Below are 20,482 nucleotides of genomic sequence, written 5' to 3' on the forward strand. Positions count from 1 at the left end.
AGAGAGCTCCCACAGCTGGGCAGCCTTCCCTCCTCTCCTCACATTCCTGCAGTGCTGTAGATCTGATTAGCCTTTAGAGAGGAAGAGACTCTGAGGCCAGTTTCCCTGCGAGGGGCAGGTAAGGGACTGTGATGTGAGGCTAGGCTCTTTCTGGCAGAAGCCCTCTCCTTGGACAGCTCTTACCTCCTCCCAGCCCAGCTCCTCCCCTTTGCAGGGCCTAAGTCTTCCAGCTTGGATGCTGCTCCTGGACTCCCCTGTGTGTTTAGACCTGGGTGTGACTCTGGCCCTGTGTTTATTTGTACATATGAGCCTGGGCTTGTGGGATGGGAGCTGGAGATGATCACATCTAACCTTGGGTGGACTCACCCACACGGGGGAAGGGGGGGACTCATGTCTGAGGCCCCTTCTTTGGCTTCGGCTACCATCATAGCTGAGTGGGACCAGGTCTTGGCACAACATGGATGTTCAACTCTTAAAGTATATTTCTTAGGAGCTCCCACTCCCCCAAAACAGCAGCTCCAAGAAGAAGGGGGGGGTGTGAGGAGGAGACAAGACCCTTCACAGCTTACAGGCCATCTCTGCCCTGTTGCAGGGAACCCAGAAGAGACTTTGTTCCTTCCACTCCTTGCCCCCCTCTCTCCCCATCCCCAGATCCCCAGGCTGCAGGAGCCAGCTGACTGCAAGAGCACTCAACCACTTAACTAGGGAACAAATACGGAGCCAGAGAAGAGGTTTTCTGGGATCTGCCACTTTGGAGCTTCAAATCTCAAAATAAACTTCCAGCCTCAAGGTCCTAGACACGCGAGGGCCTATTATGGCACTTTCAGAAAGAGGGTCAAGGCTGGAGGCTCTGTCTCACTCCTCCAGCTTCTCCCCTCCCCCTCAGGCCTGAGTTCTGGGAGCCCACTCACCTGCAGGAGAAGCCTCTGATCTGAGAGTCAGACACTGGCCTGGAGACCCTGCATGGTGTCAGGCCACACTTGGTAAGCACCTGCTATGTGCTTACCAGTGATGAGGGCATCCTAGTGGACACGGAAGAAGAAGTCCTTTAGGTGGTGTCTGAGCTCTGTTCGGGTTCAAGGCTGTATGCCATATAGGTAGGCTGCCCCCCCATCCTACCTCCCCAATGCACGCACGCACACACACACACACACACACACACACTCCCGAATTCCTTGGGACCTTCTGCAGATAGCTTCCGGGTCACCTCTCTACCTAGCAGTGGAACCACACAGCCTCCCGTCCTTTTCCAGATGATTCCGTAAAGAGAGCAGCTCACACTTCACGCTCTGATCTCTACCGAGGCCGCTTAGGGTTAAGATTCCGCCTTTACTTTGTGCTCGGCTCGAGTGTGGCTGAACGGCTTTGGATTGTTCCTGGCCTTTGGATGGGAGTGGAGATGAGCTAAGGGAAGCTGGGGTGTGTAAACAGCTCTGACTCCACCCTGGCCCATCTTCCTGAAAGCCCCCTTTCCCTGGGCCCTGGTTGGCGATGACCTTCTCTTTCCCGGTGGGTGGGAGGTGGTGTGGATGGTAATGAGCAGAGAGAGAAAGGCCAAGAAGGGGCTGGAGTGGGGGGGGGATGATGTTGGATGAAAATCAAGGAATTCCTGAGCTTGTTACTTACACCAGGGGCCCCCAGATGCCTTTCCTTTTTCTTTGCAGACTGAGGCAGGTCTTATTTGAACTGGGGCTAGGTTCACACCATGCCCTGCTACGCCACGCGAAGGTGTCTGGGGAAAGGAGGGGAGCCTGAGAACCCAAGGAGTTTTAAAGGAGAAGGAGTGGGGATCTAGGCTTGTTACACAGCCTCTGCTGGCCTCTCTGCTTGGTATTTATGAGCTGCCAGGCAAGACATGGACCGTGTCTCGAAGTCGCTAGGCCGGTCAGGCTGGGGGGGGGGGGTGGGGAGGCTGGGGGCGCAGGGAGGGGCTTTGTGGGACAGCATCCCTTTCCTTCCAGTTAGCAAGTGGCTAAACAGAGCAAGCATGTCCCTAGAGGGCCGAGGAGGGAGGAAACAAAGGGAGGTGGGGCCTTGTGGGTGAGCTGGAGTCTTCACACTTGAGCTCTAGGGAGACTGGATCCCGGCACTGGGCAGGCTGAGGGACTCTCCTGGGCAGGTGGCCCAGGGTGTGCTACTGGGATCCTGGGTGGTCCCTGACCAGCCTCTCCTCAAAGGAAGGTCCCCATCTTGCCTTCAACCCCTTTCCCAATGGGCCTGCATCAAGTACGCTAAGCCCTGAACTCTCTCTTGCCCACTGCTTGTTCGGAGTCCCAGAGTGACCTGGATGTTAGATTGCTCCCGGTGAGCCAAAACCTGCAGAGCCGCCATCACCCCCTCTCACACGGCCTTCCTCAGGTCTCCTGCTTTCTCCCCATCTCTTCTCTGGGGTGCTATTCTCTTGGGTTTGTCTTTCTGTGTCTACTCTTATGCCCGTCTCTAGGTTTGCTCCCCTGTCCTCATTTGTCTGGCTTTTCTTTCTGTGCAGCCTCAAGGTCTCTGTCCCTCCTTTTCAGTTCTGTCACTTTGGCTATCTCTGGGCTGGGCTCTCTGTGTCTGTCTCTTGTCTCCCTGTCTCTCCACTGCCCACCCCCCCCCCCGCCCCTGCCCCTCCCCCCACATCTCTTCTCCAGCTTTTTCTCCATGTCTTTTGAAAACCAACCAACCAACCAAACAAACAAAAGTCCTGCTGAGGCTTTCTAAATCTTTCTGGGTACCTGTCTACTTGCCTCTGTGTGTTCTCTGATATATGTGTTCTCGCCTACCCCGTTGCCCTTCTGTTCTTGCAATACAACGGCCAGAAAAGATTTTTTTTTTTTAATGCTTTCTTCTGGGCTGGAGAGATGGCTTAGAGGTTAAGAGCACTGTCTGTCCTCCCAAAGGTCCTGAGTTAAATTCCCAGCAACCACAGGGTGGCTCACAACCATCTACAATGAGATCTGGTGCCCTCTTCTGGTGTACAGGCACACATGCGGGCAGAATACTTACTATACAAATAATAAATAAATAAATAAATCTTTTTTTTTTTTAAATGCTCTCTTCCTTCAATCCAGTAGTTATGGACTATTTACAAGATTCTAAGTCACTTTCCCACCTCGGGCCTCAGTTCCCCACTGGTGGAACAAGTGGAGTGGAGAGCCAGTTTCTTTTGTGGAACTTCCCGTCTTTCTTCTCCCTTGCAGCATACCCCATCCTGTTATACCCCAAGGCCTCTGCCTCTCCGCTTCCTAAATTTGACCCCGAATCCTGGACTCTGGTGTCTTAGGGATGCCAGTGGGGAGAGGTTTGGTATGGTCAGCCGTCAAGCCCCTCAAAGGACAGACGATTCGTTACTCCTCCACTCCCTTAAACAGCAGTGTAGACAGGGTCCCTTTCTGGGGCCATGTCTGGATACAAACCAGATTAGCTCATCGCTCTAATCCTCTTTGTGCTGGGGCCTCTGCCAGGCAGGGACACCCACAGCGCTGTGGTGTGTGTGTGTGTGTGTGTGTGTGTGTGTGTGTGTGTGTATGAATTCTTGAAGAGGCAGGGCACACAAGGTTCTCTCTCTCTCTCTCTCTCTCTCTCTCTCTCTCTCTCTCTCTCTCTCTCTCTCTCTCTCGTACTCCCTCCTGCCTGTAAAGTCCAAATCAGCAACCCTCCCTGTGTGAAAAGAGTCCGAAGCTTGGGCCAAGCTCGCCTCCCAGCTCCATTCCAGTCTCTTCTGCAACTTCTCCGGGACTGGATTGTGCATTTCAGCCATACTCTGGTTCCCGAACAGTCCAGAATCCATCCCTCGTCAACGTATATCCCACGACCTAACTGTGTGTACTCTTCAGTCATCTCAGAAGGACTTGGCAATCCCTTCTTGAAAACCCCAGAACTTCCAGAAGGACATAGGGACCGTGGGGGAAGGGCAGGCTGGCCCTCGGCTTTCCACTCCAAATTGGAAGCCTCCAACCAGTCCCTGAATTTTCCTTGGAGAGATCTCCGTGGTCTGATAAGATCAAAGCATTCCCTCTGCCAAATCATTACCTTATTTTCGAGGCAATTACAGAACTTATTGTATCAATTAGCCGGGTCTCCAGCTGCAGCTGTTTATCGCTGGCTTTTGGTGCGTTGGCTAAGGGTCTGCCCGGCACAGAAAGCTAGGACGGAAGACAGAAGGGCGGGGTCGGGGCCCGGAGCATCACGCTGCCGTCTGCCAAAATGGGCCGCAGAGGATTGGAGGGCACCGAGGGGAGTGGAGCACACCAACCACTCTCGCTGGTCTCGAGGGCAGTGGGTCTCACCGACCACGATCGTTGTGTTCCGGGCGTCACACCCCGCGGACGTGGCCCAGAGAAACGCCACAGACCCAGGGTTGAAGCAAGCCGCCTGGCTCAGGCTCGGTGGAGACAGAGCTGAGCGAGGCCAGGCGCCCTGCCCTCAGAGACGCGCGCGGCTGGCTAGACTGCACCCCGTGCTCAGGGCGCCCCGCCGTGGCGTGCTCTGGAAGGACAGGAGGGCCGAACTGCCTTTGGTGGGGGGGATCCCTGGCTTTCAGAAAAGGAGAAGGTGTTCCAGAGAGGGTGAGAGGGTAATGTTCAGGGGTTCCGCCAAAACCAGAGCCCTTTCTTGTAAAACCAAACGCACCTGGAACCAGGTTAGGCGAAGGATCCCCAGTGGGTCTCAGACTTCTTGGTCTTAGATACACAACTATTACCTAGGTTCCCCCAAAGAGCTTTTGTTTGGGTGGGTTACTGTCACCCCTGTTAGATTAGTATGCACTCAGGGACCAACTGATAAAGCTCCTGATGGCCCAAGCGACCACGAGCAACACAATAAAAACAGTTCTGGATAGTAATTCAAAGCACAAAGCAAATATCCACGGGGCTGAGCTCATATAAATAAACAACCGAATGAATGAATGAATGAATGAATGAATAGGAAAGGACAGATCTCCCATGTAGGTAGACACTGCACCCTCAACGACACGAAGAATAATTCTAGTCCCTAAATGTGGCCTGTGCGTTCTGATATCTTTCCAACGAATACAACACAGCTATGGAGTGTGCATGGGAAAATGAATTTTACCATGGTAAACCGGCCCAGTGACTTGAGAAACTTCATAGGAAATGCTATATACGCTAACCATGTAATCAAGCAATTGCCCTCACTGGATTGGCCACACAAAAAGCTGCTCTCTCCGTAGCTGCCAAGGTTGGTAAGCAACCAACACGCCCCTCCGAGGTGAGTGGGTACATGAGCTGCACATGTGAAGGATGAACCGTTTTTTAATGATAAAAGAAAATGAGCGATCGACGGGCACGGAGGGGCTTCCAATGTACATTGTTACTAGCAGAAAGAAGTGGATCTGAAAAGCTGTGATTCCAACCCTGCATTTCTGGCAAAAGGCAAAATTATGGAAACGGTAGTGTCAGGATTTCCTCCTCTGTGATCTCTTCTGTAGTCCTAGTGTCATGAGCAATCAAGAGAAAAATATCAGACAAATTCCATCTGAGAGTGTGGGGGGGGGTGGGGAGTGGCTTCTTGCTGTTCAGTTCAGACTGGCCTTGAACTTTCAACTTTTCTGCCTTAGTCCACCGTGTGCTGGGATTATCCGTGTGCATGACCACATCCTGCTGAAAATGCGTTCCTTTTGTCTCTTCTTGTACTGTGCTGGGGAATATTATTTCCATAATGGAGCCTGGAAAATAAAATAGTGAGGATATTAGGAGGAAATCTGTTTATGAAAGCAGTTTTTGCTCAATTGAAATTAGCAATTTTGTGAGATTGCTCAGCAGATAAAGGTGTCTGCCACCAACCTATAAGGTAGGAGGGAACTGACTTTTTTTTTTTTGGCAGTTTTTGTGGTTTTATTTAAACACAAATAAAACATACACTCAAGCCATCTACTCATTTTCTTCGCTGCGTAGCCTGGCGTTGGGATGGGTGACTCTGATGGCCAGCTGTGCCGCTCTTTCTACGATGCTTTTCCATTCTTAGAGGAAACACTGTGAGCAACCTCAGCACAGAAAGATTTGTTGCACATCAGCAGCGCTTCCAGCTCCTTGACATTGTAGGCCAGAAACTTCCGGAAGCCACTAGGCAGCGTGTGCTTGGTCTTCTTGTAGCTCCCATAACCAATGCTGGGCATCAGGATCCAGCCCTTGAATCTTCTCCATACCCTGTTGTTGATACATCTGGGTTTCTGCCAGTTTTGCTTAATTTTGACACATCGGTTTGACAGGTGCCTGATGAATTTCTTGGTCCTCTTTTTTACCATCTTGGGCTTCACCAGAGGCCAGAGGGCAGCCATGATGCCACAAAGCAGATGGCCGAGAACTGACTCTTAAAAAGTTGTCCTTTGAAGCCCATAGTGGTGACGCATGCCTGTAATCCCAGCACTTGGGAGGCAGAAGCAGGTGAATCTCTGTGAGTTCGAGGCCAGCCTGGTCTACAAAGAGAGTCCAGGACAGCCAAGGCTACATGGAAAAACCCTGTCTCAAAAAAACAAACCAAAACAAAATGAAAGAGTTGTTTTTTTACTGCCATATGCGCATCATGGTACAGATGCAACACACACATGTACATGTGCAGTGGGTAGGCAGATAGATAGATAGATAGATAGATAAATAGATAGATAAAATTAGCAATAATAAATCTGGCTTGAAGTTGGGTGTAGTGCATGCCTTCACTTCCAGCACTCTGGAGGCAGAGACAGGAGGAGCTTTGTAAATTCAAGACCAGTCTGGTCTACAAAGTGAGTTTCAGGATGGCCAGGGCATAAAATAAGCGTGACTTGATGGTATAGTCCTATAATCTTAGCACTTGGGAAGTAGAGTCAGAAGGGTCAGAAATTCAAGTTCATCTTCAACTACATAATGATTCTTAGTCCTGGACTCTTTTTAAAAAAAAAAAGATTTATTTATTTATTATTATGTATACAGTACTCTGCTTGCATGTACACGTGCAGGTTAGAAGAGGGCATCAGATCATATTATAGATGATTGTGAGTCACTATGTGGTTGCTGAGAATTGGACTCAGGACCTCCGGAAAAGCAGTCAGTGCACTTAACCTCTGAGCCATCTCTCCAGCCCCTAGTCCTGGATTCTTTTTTTTTTTTTTTCTCCTTCTTTTTAAAAAAATTTTTTTTAATTTATTATTTTTATTTATTTATTTTTTGGTAGTCCTGGATTACATGACACTCTGTATCAAAATACAAACAAAAAATTTAGCAGTGATAAACTCAATGATATTAATGTCCTATTGTTATGAAAATTTAATATAAAAGTTCCTAAGTTATCATTATACATTTTGTAATTACCACAAATTCCCAGTTGTAGAAATCTAATAATTTACTATTCTCCTGTTGATGAATGTCTAGATTTACCATTGATATTGCATATATGTTTGGGGGTAAATACACTTAATGGATCTCCAGAAATGAATCAGCAAGGTCCAAGGGCTTGCATATCCTAAATTTTCATAATACTACAGAAAGGTTCTTTGAAATGACTGTACCACTTTGCACTTTTAATTATCCTCCATGTCCATCAGCTACTGACTGGAGAATGAAAATACCCATTCAGCTGTAAGAAGCTATTTTGGGGCCACAGCAAAACTGAACACACACATATAAATATCAGAAGCTAGGATCAGCATAGGAAAGAAGATAGGAAGTACTTGTCTTTCTGAGCCTAGGGAATCTTACTTGATAAGGCATCTTCCAGGTATACCCACTTTTCTGAAGCTTTAGGTTTCTCTCTCTCTCTCTCTCTCTCTCTCTCTCTCTCTCTCTCTCTCTCTCTCTTCCTCTCTCTCCCTCTCTCCCCTTCCTCCCTCCTTCTCCCTTCCCCTCCTTCTCCCTCTCTCTCCCTCTTTCTTTCTTCTGTTTTTTCTGAGATAGGGTTTCTCTGTGTAGCCTTAGCTATCCTGGACTCACTCTGTAGACCAGGCTGGCCTCAAACTCTCACAGAGACCCACCTGCCTCTGCTTCCCTGCATACTGGGATTACAGGCATGCGGCCACCAGGACCAACCGACAGCTTTTGATTTCCGTCACTGCAGATGACAAGGCAACCACAAAGAATTCCTACAAATAGTGACTTTAAGATGCAGACCTCATTTTAGCCAGGTGGTGGTGGCACACGCCTTTAATCCCAGCACTCGGGAGGCAGAGGCAGGTGACTCTCTGAGTTCGAGGCCAACCTGGTCTACAAAGCAAGTCCAGGACACCAAGGCTACACAGAGAAACCCTGTCTCGAACCCCTCCCCCCAAATCAAAGTGAATCTTTTCCTGGCTTCTTGCAAAAAAAGGAAAAAAAAAGCTAATTTATTCATTTTGTTTCTAGAGAGCAAAACTGATTGTCAAGGAACTTTCTGTCTCCTTGCAGACTCTGTGAGTATTGGTTGGTGGCTCTGTCCCCTCTGATCAGGCGCTATATCAGTTTTACAGTATAAATACTTGTACTGCCTTAATGATAAGGAGGCACTTTGTGGACTCCTTAGCGTTCCATTTGCTCATGATTAATGCAGTGTTTGGGCTGGCCAGTCTTCCATGCATGTAGCTTGACAGTTGAGCACACTCAGACATTTGTATTAAAAAAATTTTTTTAAATGGAAAAACAGAGTCAAAGCTTGTTCATATGGGGTCAGCTTGTTAGTATAAGTTATCAATAGCAGCTTTACTGAAAACAAACACGTTCAAAATTTGTTTACTGCAGGATGATGTGCAGAGAAAGGGGTCAAAGATAAACTAGTGTGTTGGCTCAGTGCTGCATGCCTTGTACCATAGGGAAACGAATGCCAGGCTGTCACCAGCCACACGAAGGAGCATCTTTAGACTCTGTTTTTTAACACCTTTTCAACCATCAGCCAGAGTTGGCAGAATAGGCTGCAGCTGTGGCCTTCAGCACAACCATCAACACTGCTGCTCAAGAGATTCCATCCATTCCAAGTTGTAAATGCTATTCTTTTCCCCCAATAAAAAGATCATTAATAGGGCTGGAGAGATGGCTCAGTAGTTAAGAGCACTGCCTGCTCTTCCAAAGGTCCTGAGTCCAATTCCCAGCAACCACATGGTGGCTCACAACCATCTATAATGAGATCTGATGCCCTTTTCTGGCCTGCAGGTGTACATGCAGACAGAACACTGTATACATAATAATAAATAAATCTTTTTATATATATATAAAAGACCATTAACAAACAAACAAAAACCAAAGGGCATCATGGCTTAAACCATTGAGGGATGCCACTGCTGAACCCTCTGCTAGCACTGTAGCTGGCACTGGTCTGAAGGAAAGGGGCTCATTTTATCTTACAACTCTTTTTAAATTTTGATTTTTTATTCTATGTACGAGTGCTCTATCTTCATGTACACCTGCAGGGTAGAAGAGGGCATCAGACTCCAGTATAGATGGTCAGGAGCCATGTGGTTACTGGGAATTGAACTCAGGACCTCTGGAATAGCAGGCGGTGCTCTTAACCACTGAGCCGTCTCTCCAGCCCCTATCTTACAACTCTTAAGTCATACTTCATCACCAAGAAAAGTCGGGGCAAGAAGCTGGAGGCAGGGACTGACACAGAAGCCAAAGGGGGGTGCTGCTTACTGGTTGCTCAGCCCCGTTTTCTTATACAACTCAGGACCACCTGCCCAGGCATGGTACTTCCCATAAGTGACCTGGGTCTTCACCCATCAATCTTCGTTAATTAAGAACATGCCCTACCAACTTGCCTACAGGCCATTTGGGAGGCATTTTCTTAACCAGAGTTCCTCTTGCCAGCTAACTTTAGCTTGAGTAGAGTTGACCAAAAAAAAAAAAAAAAAAAAGCCAAGCAGGATATCTATGTATCATGTTTTTAGGATCCACTCATTGACTGACAGACATCTAGGCTGATCCCGTATCCCAGCTATTGTGACTAGAACAGCATGGGTGCGTCCGTGTCTGTGCGGTAGGATACGGAGTCCTTTGGGAGTATGCCCAGGAACAGAACAGCTAGGCCATAGGGGCAGTGATATTTTTAGTATTTTGAGAGGCCTTCTCGAGGATTCCCTTGGTGGTTACACAAGCTGACATTCCCACAGTGACTAAGGGTCCCCCATTCCTCCGTTCCTTGCCAGCATTTGGTGTCATCTGCCCTCTTGATCACAGCCATTCTGACTGGGGCGAATAGAACCTCAAAGTATTTACATTTTCCTTGCTGGCTAAGGACGTTGAACCATTTTTAAAACACTTATTGGTGACTTTTATTTATTTTTTCTTTTGAGAATTTGTGCTTCAACCAGGGATTTGTTCTTTGGGTTTTAACAAACATTTGTATGCTTCTGTGTGAGTGTATGGACGCACGTGTGTGTATACAGGCGTTTGAGGGGACCAGAAGAGGGCACGAGGTGTTTTCCCTTGTTACTCTCTGCCTATTCCTTTGAGACAGGGTCTCTTCCTAGTCCCAGGGTTCCTGTCTCAGCTGGGGTAGGGGGCAGCAAGCCCCAGTGGTTCATTTGTCTCTGCCCGCTCTGATCTACAGTTCCAGGCATTTGTGGAGGTGAATGGTGATGGCAGAGCAAGGCCTCCTAGCTCATGAGTCTTCTTCTTTTTATTTATTTATTTATTATTTTTTTGGTTTTTTGAGACAGGGTTTCTCTGTGTAGCTTTGGATGTCCTGGACTCACTTTGTAGACCCGGCTGTCCTCGAACTTACAGCGATCCGCCTGCCTCTGCCTCCCGAGTGCTGGGATTAAAGACGTGCGCCATCACGCCCGGTTCTGAGTCATCTTTCTAGCTCTCGTTTTGTTTTGCTTTAGTTCATTGCATGTTCCCTATATGAACCCTTCGACAGATATATAGTCGGCAAGGATTTCCTCCTATGAAGGAGGTCAGAGTTGGTTTTCCTCTTCTACCATGTAGATTCTGGGGATTTAATTCAGAGGCTGGAGAGATGGCTCAGTGGTTAAGAGCACTGTCTGCTCTTCCAGAGGTCTTGAGTTGAATTCTCAGCAACCACATGGTGCCTCACAACCATCTACAATGAGATCTGATGCCCTCTTCTGGTTTGCAGGTATACATGCAAACAGAACATTGTATATGTAATACGTAAATAAATCTTAAAAAAAAGAAAATAAAAAGAATATTTAACTTAGCTGTTTGGCTTGGCAACAAGCACCTTTACCACTGTGCAGTCTCACTGCCTTTGACAGATATTATTTTTTAAAGATTTATTTATTATGTAGGCAGTGCTCTGCCTGCATGTGAGCAATCAGGCCAGAAGAGGGCACCAGATCTCATTATAGATGATTATGAGGCACTATGTGGTTGTTGGGAATTGAACTCAGGACCTTGAACAGCCAGTGTTCTTAACCTCTGTGTTACCTCTCCAGCCTGATAGCTATTATTTTAAATATGAAATGTTGCTTTTATGGCCAGACGAGAACACACAGGAGCCAATGGATGTGCAGGCTGTAAGCAGTAGCAGACTCCTGTGGCTTGACAACCCAGCAGGCAGCCATGAATAGCAAAGCACTGTTGGTCCAGGATAATTTCCTAGAAGAGATTCTCTGACGTGGTCAGTTAGATCGGGTGGCATCAGACACGTAGGAGAACCACCAGGGGAGCAGAAATGTCAAGGTCATCCTTGGCTACATAGTAAACTCAAGGCTAGCTTGGGATACATGCAACCCTTTCTCAAAATGGAAACAAATTGGAACATCCTATATGATTTGGGTTTTACTCCCTCTTTAAGTATAAACTGTTTCCCTAGTAGTGTGAACATCTTATAAACTTATAATAATAAAAACAACCCAGAATTCATTTATCTTATACATAATAATGCAAATGCATGTAAACATACACAAGTGAGTACATTGTTGCAATTATTTGCAATTAACTTTCCTCTGTAGATCAAGAGGGGAAAAAAAAACCAAACCTTTTTTCTTGGCTTGTCCTTAGTCCTTCTCTGATGCTCTTTCTTTCTTGGTGGAGAAGGGAGTTTTAGATCTATACAATTTTACTTCTCTCTAAAGATTTAAAAACATATTTATTTATTTAATTTTATATGTGTGTTTTGCCTGCATGTATGTATCTGCATCACATGTATGCCTGGTCCCCTCAGAGGCCAGAAGAGGATGTTGGATCCCCAGGAACTGGAGTGCTGGGAATCGAACCTAGTTCCTCTACAAGAGGTGTTCTAAACTGATGAGCCTTATCTTCAGCCCCTCTAAGGAAGTTCTTTAAAAAAATAAAATATGACCAGAAACATGGATAGTGGTTCACGCATGCCTTTAATCCCAGTACTTCAGAGGCACAGGCAGGAAGATTTCTCTGAGTTTGAGGCCATCATGGTCTGCATACTGAGTTCCAGTCCAGCCAGGGTTACATGGTGAGACCCTGTCTAAAACAGACAAACAGACAAAAACAAAAACAAAACAAAACAAAAAACCCCAATCAAACAACAAAAGATGTATTTCCTCATAGCAAGCATAGTTTCTTACTCAGTGTAACTTTAGGTCAGTTCAAAAATTGTATGTGACTATCATTCCAAGGAGAAGAGTGTAACATTGGAAAAAGAGCAAAAAGAAAAGAAAAAAAGTGTTGTAAACGCACTGTTGAGCTTGCTTTTGCATCTTACAGTGATGTACTGACCACATAAGGGTGCTTTAGGGTTTGGAAGTAGCTATGCTAGGGATGGTAATTTAGCTTTACCAGAAGTGTGCTTGTCACACTTAAGTCTTAAGTGTGTTTAAGTCTTAAGTGTTAAGTGCTTAAGTCTTCCTGTGTTTCAGTGCTGGAGTTGCACTGGGTGCTTCAGCTGGTTCTGTTGGTCTTACTGGCCCGTTCCTCCATGTTCACATTTCCTTCAAGACAGGGACAAGACAAGCATCACTTCCTCTGCGAGATCTCTGCTAACCTGGCTGACCCAATAACTGCAGCCATGACTTTCCTGACTCTTTCTCCTATTGTTTTGTTTTGTATGTTTTTTGAGACAAGGTTTCCCTGTGTAGCCCTGGCTGTCCTGAAACTCACTCTGTAGACCAGGCTGGCCTCAAACTCAAAGAGATCTGCCTGCCTCTGCCTCCTGAGTGCTGGGATTAAAGGCATGCACCACCACCACCGCCGTCGCCACCACCACCACCACCACCACCACCGCCGTCGCCACTACCAGGCTCTTTATTGCTTTTTGAGAAAGGGTTTGATTGTGTAGTCGTAGGTGGCCTGGAACTTGTTTTGGAGACTAGACAAGGTGAGAGCTATCATGCCTGTGGTCCAAATGACACCAGACACCAGTATCTAAAATCCCCAAGGCACAGAAAGCTATTTATTCTTCTAAGTGCCTACGGCGGTGCCTGGCACGGAGTAGTAACTGGTGTGGACGTCTTCATGGATGGATGCTTTGTGCTCCCTCCAGGCTGCTGCCTCTCAGTTATTTTCTTGGTTCATGAAAATTGGTCACAGTGTCTCATGCTTGGAGTCCCAGCTCTTGGGAGGTGAAACAGGAGGCTTACTGCAAGTTCCAGGTCATCTTGGGCTACAGAGTGAGAGCCTGTTTAAAAAAGAAAAAGAAAAGAAAAGAAAAAGAAACTAGGCCTGGTGACACATGCTTGTAATCCCAGTTCATAATCCTACATTTGGGAGGCTGCAGAAGGAGGATTACTATGAGTTTGAGTCCAGCTTGGCCTACAGAGTGAGACCTAGTCTCCCCAAAAAACACAAACAAACAATAAGACAGAGGGTCACAAGTTCAAGGCCAGCCTTCACAACTTGATAAGAACCGGTCTCAAATTGCAAAGTATGTAAAAGACCAGGGATATAGCTCATTGGTCCAGCATTTACACTTACCCGGTGAGTGTGAGAACTAGGTTTAACCCCAGCACTGCAAAAACAAGACCACAGCAATCCTGTGAGGTGGTTCTATCATTTTCATCCCCTTTATCCTCTGTCCCTCCCTCTCCTCCCATCCCTCCACCCACAACTACTACCTAGCAAAAGACTGGTCCTCAAAGACGCACAGGGAGCTGTCTGTGGGCGGCTTTGATGCAGCGCCCCCTCCTGGCCGCAGAGCGCATCGCTCTGGGTCGCTCAGGTTGATGCACACCTCTTCCCATAGAGATTGTCCACGTCCAAAACACCAGGGGGCGCGAGCAACCCAGGTTTTGGGAACAGGGTGAGGCTGCCAGCCTGGGAGGAGCCTGCTTGGCATTTGCACCCAAGAGTGGCGTCAGAACCAGCGTCCTCTAATCCAGCCGAGCAAGCTCGTCCTCCCTGCCCTGCAACTGATGGACAAGGGCAGATAACTTACAGAGTAGCTGCTGTGGGCTACAGAGCAAACCCACATGAAGAAGAGACAAGCTACCCTTACTCATGCCATGATAAGATAGCCCAGATTGTCACTTATCAGGGTTCCACAGATTATGACAATGTCTCTTGTGGTCCAAATTCCTTTTGCAAACCTTTCCTGTATACAGTGCAGCTATATCTCACCCACGCAAACCAAGACCCCTTCTCCCTTCTATCTGTAAATTATTTGCCTTTTCTTAAGGCTCTAATCCTGCTCTCCTCTGAGGCTCTTGGACAGTCCCCAACCCTAACCTATCTGAGACACCTACTGTGTCTTGGCCTGCATTACTGTGAGATGTCCCTTCTGTGAGACTGATCCCACCACCAAAGTGTACACTGCAGCTCTTAGCAGGTGATTACCATATACTGAATAAACGAGGGGCAGACACAAGGTGGTGTGTGTGTGTGTGTGTGTGTGTGTGTGTGTTTCTAGATCCAGCTCAGGGTTACATAAGAGCCAGCAGAAACAATCACCTCGTTTTCATCTGCATTTATTTCCTTTTAGATAGTATCTTGTAATGTAGCCCAGGCTGGCCTTCAACTTGGGATCATAGACATATGCCAGCCCATTAACAAATCTCCATTGGATATGCAAATGAGGAGTCACTCATGTGCCATTTCTATTTCGTTCTGTGTCTTGTATGTCTATATACAGCTGGGCTTATTGATTTCCAGAAAGCCAGAGTAAGGAATGTGGACTGGTGTGGGTGCCTGGGAGTGGGCGGGGGTGGGGGGTGGGGGGGGGTGGGGTAGGGGGGTGGGGGGTGGTTGATGTGAGGAGGCCCGGGGCAGGGAGCAGAGTTTTCCCATGGAGAGAATAAGGCTCACATAGAGAATGAGGGAGGGAGAGATGCCAAGATCTGAGTTATAGCAGAAGGAAGCTGAGCCCTGAATGGGAGCCTTGTGTGTGGCCCTGCGGTGCTGACTCACCAGGCAGAGAAGAGCAAAAACATGCTAGGGATGAAGAAGGGGCCTGTGTGTGCCCTGCCAGCACCTCCAAACCACCCTGCCACTCCAGATCCCTTTTGGTCAGGGGCTTCCTGAGGACACCATCTGCCCCGAAGTACAAACAGTCCTGCGAGGCTGTGATTTAGATGGGGACCGGCGGGGGACAGGGGAGTGGGAGGGAGCACACAACAGTGAGAAGACATGGGAAGTTTCGAGAATGTCAAAGGCTGTTTTGAGGGAGAGCTTCAGGTTTGAGGTCAGATGGAGAAAGGGGGCTGGGAGGCATCTCTCTTTAAGCACTGGGCGTCCCTTCCTCACAGGTAGGCGTGGCAAGCCCGAGACGGAGCAGGGAGGGGACAGATGCTTACAGCTTCTGTGGCTTCCTGGCTCTACCTGAAGAGCAAGCCCGCCCGCCCCGCAAGAGAGGCCCAGCCTGGGAGCAGATCTTCTCATTCCTACCGTCATCTGCCTGTCAAACCTGTTCGGAGACTAGGACAGGATTCTTGTGGCAAGCAGGGTGGTGGGTAGCCTGAGGCTGAAGCAACCCAGGCAGATCAAAGCCAAACACTGTGGAAAAGCAGGGGAGAGGGGAGAGGGGAGAGGGAGGGCCTGAGGGAAGAGGCCAGGGCCAGGCTGAGAATTGCGGGTCCCAGGTCAGCTCAGGGGAAGCTGGGGCAGGATTGGTGAGTTGGGATGAGGACTAGAGCCTCCTGTGTGGGCTCTGCCATGGACTGGCTGCGTGAACTTGGCCAGTCACTTGACCTTTCTAGGACTCATTCTTATTTGTGATATTAAGAGACTTGCAACAGAGCTTTCCTGAGTTTCTCTCATTTGATTCCATGTGAGTAGACAAATTGTCCCTGGCTGTCTGATTAAAACCCATTTTTTCTTTCTTCCTTTCCTGTGTCCTGCTCTCAGCTGAAGAGCTCAAAATAAACATAACCAGTAGACTCTGACTTTGGAATATGACAGTCAGCTAGTGTCCTAACTCTCCACATGCATTGCTTGTTTTGCTTAGTTCATGGTGCTGGGGATTTAATTATAGAGCAGGCTGACCTTGAACTCAGGGATCTGCCTGCCTCTCTCTCCTGAGTCCCGGATGTCCTCCAACATGGGTAATCCCGGGGCCCTCTAAAAGCTGAGTGTGCTCTTTGAGTTGCAGTCCTTTGACCTGTTCAGAAAACAGTGGCGTGGCCAGGGAAAGGAATGTAGCCTTGGAAACCAATGAGTCCGACTCTCAGCTGTAGGGATGGGGGACGTAGTTCAGCGGTGGAACAAACTCCTAGCATGTGTTGGTCCCTAGCGCCACCCAAACACACATAATACAAACCAAGCAATGGTTAGTAGCGTCTCTCAACCAAGAGTAGTTGCCCTCCACCCCCAAGGCCTTGACTTGCAGCTGTGACTTTACAGCTCAGCCTGGCTCTGCTGTAGGACCTTGGGCAGTTAATTTTATTGTTTCTTAGTCACTGTATCTGTTGGGTAGGATGATCACACTCAGTAGTGATGTAGAGGAAGGAACTTGTGTTAGCTACTTGACAAACATCCTCAGAACTATGTTCCCTCCTTTATAGGGCTCCATCAGGACCAAAAGGAAGATTGTGGGCTTGACTAGAGTCGAGCTGATTGGAAGCTAATCACACCCGGAAGTAGGAAGGGAAGGGAACAGAAAGGGAGAGTAAACTTGAGTCAGCGCGGTTGTGATCCCAGCACTTGGGAGGCTGGTGCAGAGAGATGGCTGGTTTGAGAACAGAGTACGCATGTATGTACAGTACACACACACACGTAGTGGGGGCTTTGGTTATGTTATGTAAACATGTGTTTGCTTTGATCCCAAGTGTGGGATGTGAAACGGCCTTTAGTTTATCCACATATGTAACAGTCTCTCCTGAGAGGGCGTGTGATCTTTGTCAGCTGGAAATCATCCTTGTGCAGACTCTGAGAAGGTATAAATAGGAGCAGAGAGGCAGAGAGGCAGAGAGGCAGAGAGGCAGAGAGGGAGAGAGGGAGAGAGGGAGAGAGGGAGAGAGGGAGAGAGGGAGAGAGGGAGAGAGATCGCTTAGAGACGCTCTTAGAGAGAAATGCTCTGGAGACCACTCCAAAGCGGCTGCTGCTGATTTGTTCCACTGCTGCTGTTTGCTGTTTAGCTGGACTGCTGGAATCCTGACAACAAAGATCTGACTCGCCCCAAGGAACTGAGTCTAAAAAAGGTCTGCATCCCCTGTCCCTACTAACTTTTCTCTCCTACCTAGGGTTGTTGGGTTGGAAGGAAAGTAGAGGCATTAAAGAAACACACACACACACCCTCAATAAGTCCCCAAAAGTCCTTGGTATAAGCTGAATGTAAGAGAAATGACCTTGGACAAATTTTCTCTTTTCCCTTCCTAGTCAATGCAGCGCCCATGAGGTGGCACAGCTGAGCCAACATTCTCTGTGCCTGGAGGATGATTTTGTAGTTATCTATCACTCTGAGTAACCTCACATGAGCATTCTCTCCCACTGAGCTCCAAGCCTAGCCTGTCAGACTAAGTAGGTGGTCCCCCAGGTTAAGGCCTGTCTTAGAATCTCAGGGGCTGCAGAGATGGCTCAGCAGTTACACATGCGTGCCGCTCTTTCAGAGGACTCACGTCAGCTGGCTCACAATTACCCGCATATCCAGCTCCGGGGGATCCAACTCCCTCTACGAGCTCCCTTACAGTTGTGATGTGAAAATCAAATAAAAAATCCTTTAAAAATTCGCTTGATGCTGGTGGTACATGCCTTTAATTCCAGTACTCGGGAGGCAGGCAGAGGCAGGTAAGGCCAGGTTGGTATCACTGAGTTCCAGTCCAGCTTGGTCTACACAGTGAATTCCAGGACAGCCAGGGCTACACAGAGGAACCCTGTCTTTAAAAACAAAACAATCCAGTAACTTGCTGGTGTCCGACATTTCACAGGGATGTAGGGATGCAGTCCTGCTTCCCCCATCTCAGCAACGTGGACAGCAGCACCGAAGGGCAGACTTCCATTTTCTGAGCCTCTTACAAGGTTTCAGGAGAGCTCATTTGATTCTTTACAAAGCCTCCTTTTCTTTCTTTTTCTTTTTCTTTTTGTTGTTTTGTTTTTTCAAGACAGGGTTTCTCTGCATAGCCTTGGCTATCCTAGACTTGTTTTGTAGACCAGGCTGGCCTCGAACTCACAGTGATCCGCCTGCCTGTGCCTCCTGAGTGCTGGGATTGAAGGTGTGCACCACCTCGCATTGTTCTCTTTTGCTTAAGAGATTTAGAGAGTAAGGAGGGGAATGGGCAAAAGAAAACACTTGTGGGTGATGTGTTTTGCACAGACAAGACTTTTCTTGCTCTGCCTTCTACATAATCCTTACAAGTCACAGGACAGCGCTGTGGATGTGAATCTCTTAAACTGGTCCCAACTCTTGCAAAAAAAGAAAAAAAAGAAAAGAAAAAAATTACACACAGGTGCCTGTCATTCTTCCTTAAGCAGGATGGGGCTCTTGGGGCCTTGTGGCACCATCTGCCCCCATCCTTGAATCAAAGCAGACTGAAACCTAAAATCAAACACGGGGAGATGAGGTAGATCCCCTGGACAAATGCTTTGGAGACAGGAAATGTTAACTTCCTCTTTCCCTCATATGATGGCAGAGCTTTTGCCACACGGCCTGAGGACTGGGCTATAGAGAAGCAGTCCTACAGCACTTGCAGTAAGTGGGTGGGTGGGTGGGTGGGGGCTTTTATCTTCTCTTTTTAAAGTTGGATGACCTCCATGTAGCCTAAACTGGCCTAGAACTAAAGATGCTCCTAGAATCGTGTGTGTATGTGTGTGTGTGTGTGTGTGTGTGTGTGTGTACACGCGAGTCTGCGTGCAGGAGTCTCAGCTGAACTCAGAGTACCCTGAGGGTGGGGAACAGGTTTAAACTTGTGTCTTTAATAGCTACTTTGGTTTCTGGCTCCCCTTGGATCCTTAAGAATCCTGTTGTTTGATGGGAATTAATTAAGGCCGTTTGCTTTTGTTTCCTTTATCTGGACGTCTCCAGGCTCTGGTTAGGTTCTGATAAAGCACTTGAGTGGAGCCTGGACGGGGCTTTCAGACTTCTGTCAATCGTTATCACTCAGAGCTCCATCTTGGCAGACTGAAACAGCGTCGAGCATCTGGGAATCTGGAGGCTTCCTCCATGGTGCTGGTGGGGGTTTTGTTTTTCTGAGACAGAATCTGCTATGTAGTCCATGCAGGCTTTGAATCTGTGGCAATCCTGCCCCAGCTAGGACAACAGGACACCACACCTCATTTGGGAAACACAGGTACTTTAAGAGCAAAACATTTTGATAAAGATTTTAAGTGGCTCTTTTGGACTAGGGTCCTAACCAGGTCCCAAGAGACCAGAAAACCACTCACACAGAAGCTCCTCCCCCCTGCCCCCATCAAGTTAACCTTATCTGACCCTCAGAGGGGAGACGAGCTGCAGTTTTAGTCTGTCTGGATCTGCCAGTGTGGCTTCTTTAGCCTGATTTACTTTGATGTAGTCCCTACCTTACAAGTAAAGTTACTTTGAAAATAATCAACCTACTTCCAATTATTTTCAGCTTTGTAACCCCCACAAACTATTTGTTCTGTATACTTTTATTTTATACTTGATTCTACAACTACAAATATGGCCAAGGAAGATGTTTAAATTGTTGTAATTTTAGGCCGAGTGTGGTAGCACTCACCTTTAATCCCAGCACTTGGGAGGCAGAGGCAGAGGCAAGAGGATGAATGTGAGTTTAAGGCCAGCCTGGTCTACAAAGCAAGTCCAGGACAGCCAAGGCTACACAGAGAAGCCCTGTCTCAGAAATTTTTTTAAAAAAATAATTTTGACTTTGAAGTGTTGGCAGGGCATGATGTTGGGAATTGGATCTAAGAGCTCGTGAATGTTAAGCATGCTGCCTGTTATTTTAAAAAGTTTTATTTTATGTGCATTGGTATTTTTCCTGCATGTAAATCTGGGTAAGGGTGTTGAGTCCTCTAGAACTGAGGTTACAGATGGCTGTGAGCTGCCATAAGGTTGCTGGAAATGCAACCCAGGTCCTCTGGAAGGGCAGCCAATGCCCTCCCCCTCCCCCGCCCCTTTTAAAGATAGGGTTTCTGTGTGTAGCTCAGGTTGACCAGGAGCTATGTAACCCCAGCCAGGCCTTTCGACCCAGTTAAATTCCAAACTCCTGGGACTGACTGAGCAAGCTCCACTATAAGCAAGTTTACTGAACTAT

At 47.7% G+C, this 20,482-nt stretch overlaps 1 pseudogene across 1 annotated transcript; it reads right to left on the minus strand.

Moving 5' to 3' along the window:
- Window positions 1–5,703: 5,703 nt before the first annotated feature.
- Window positions 5,704–6,292, minus strand: LOC311582821 (large ribosomal subunit protein eL32-like; annotated as a pseudogene). Its single transcript has one exon. The product of its transcript is annotated as a large ribosomal subunit protein eL32-like (transcript).
- Between the last annotated feature and the right edge of the window lie 14,190 nt (window positions 6,293–20,482).

The sequence above is a fragment of the Acomys minous genome, assembly GCF_964271855.1.
Source record: "Acomys minous genome assembly, chromosome: 14".
NCBI lineage: Eukaryota > Metazoa > Chordata > Mammalia > Rodentia > Muridae > Acomys > Acomys minous.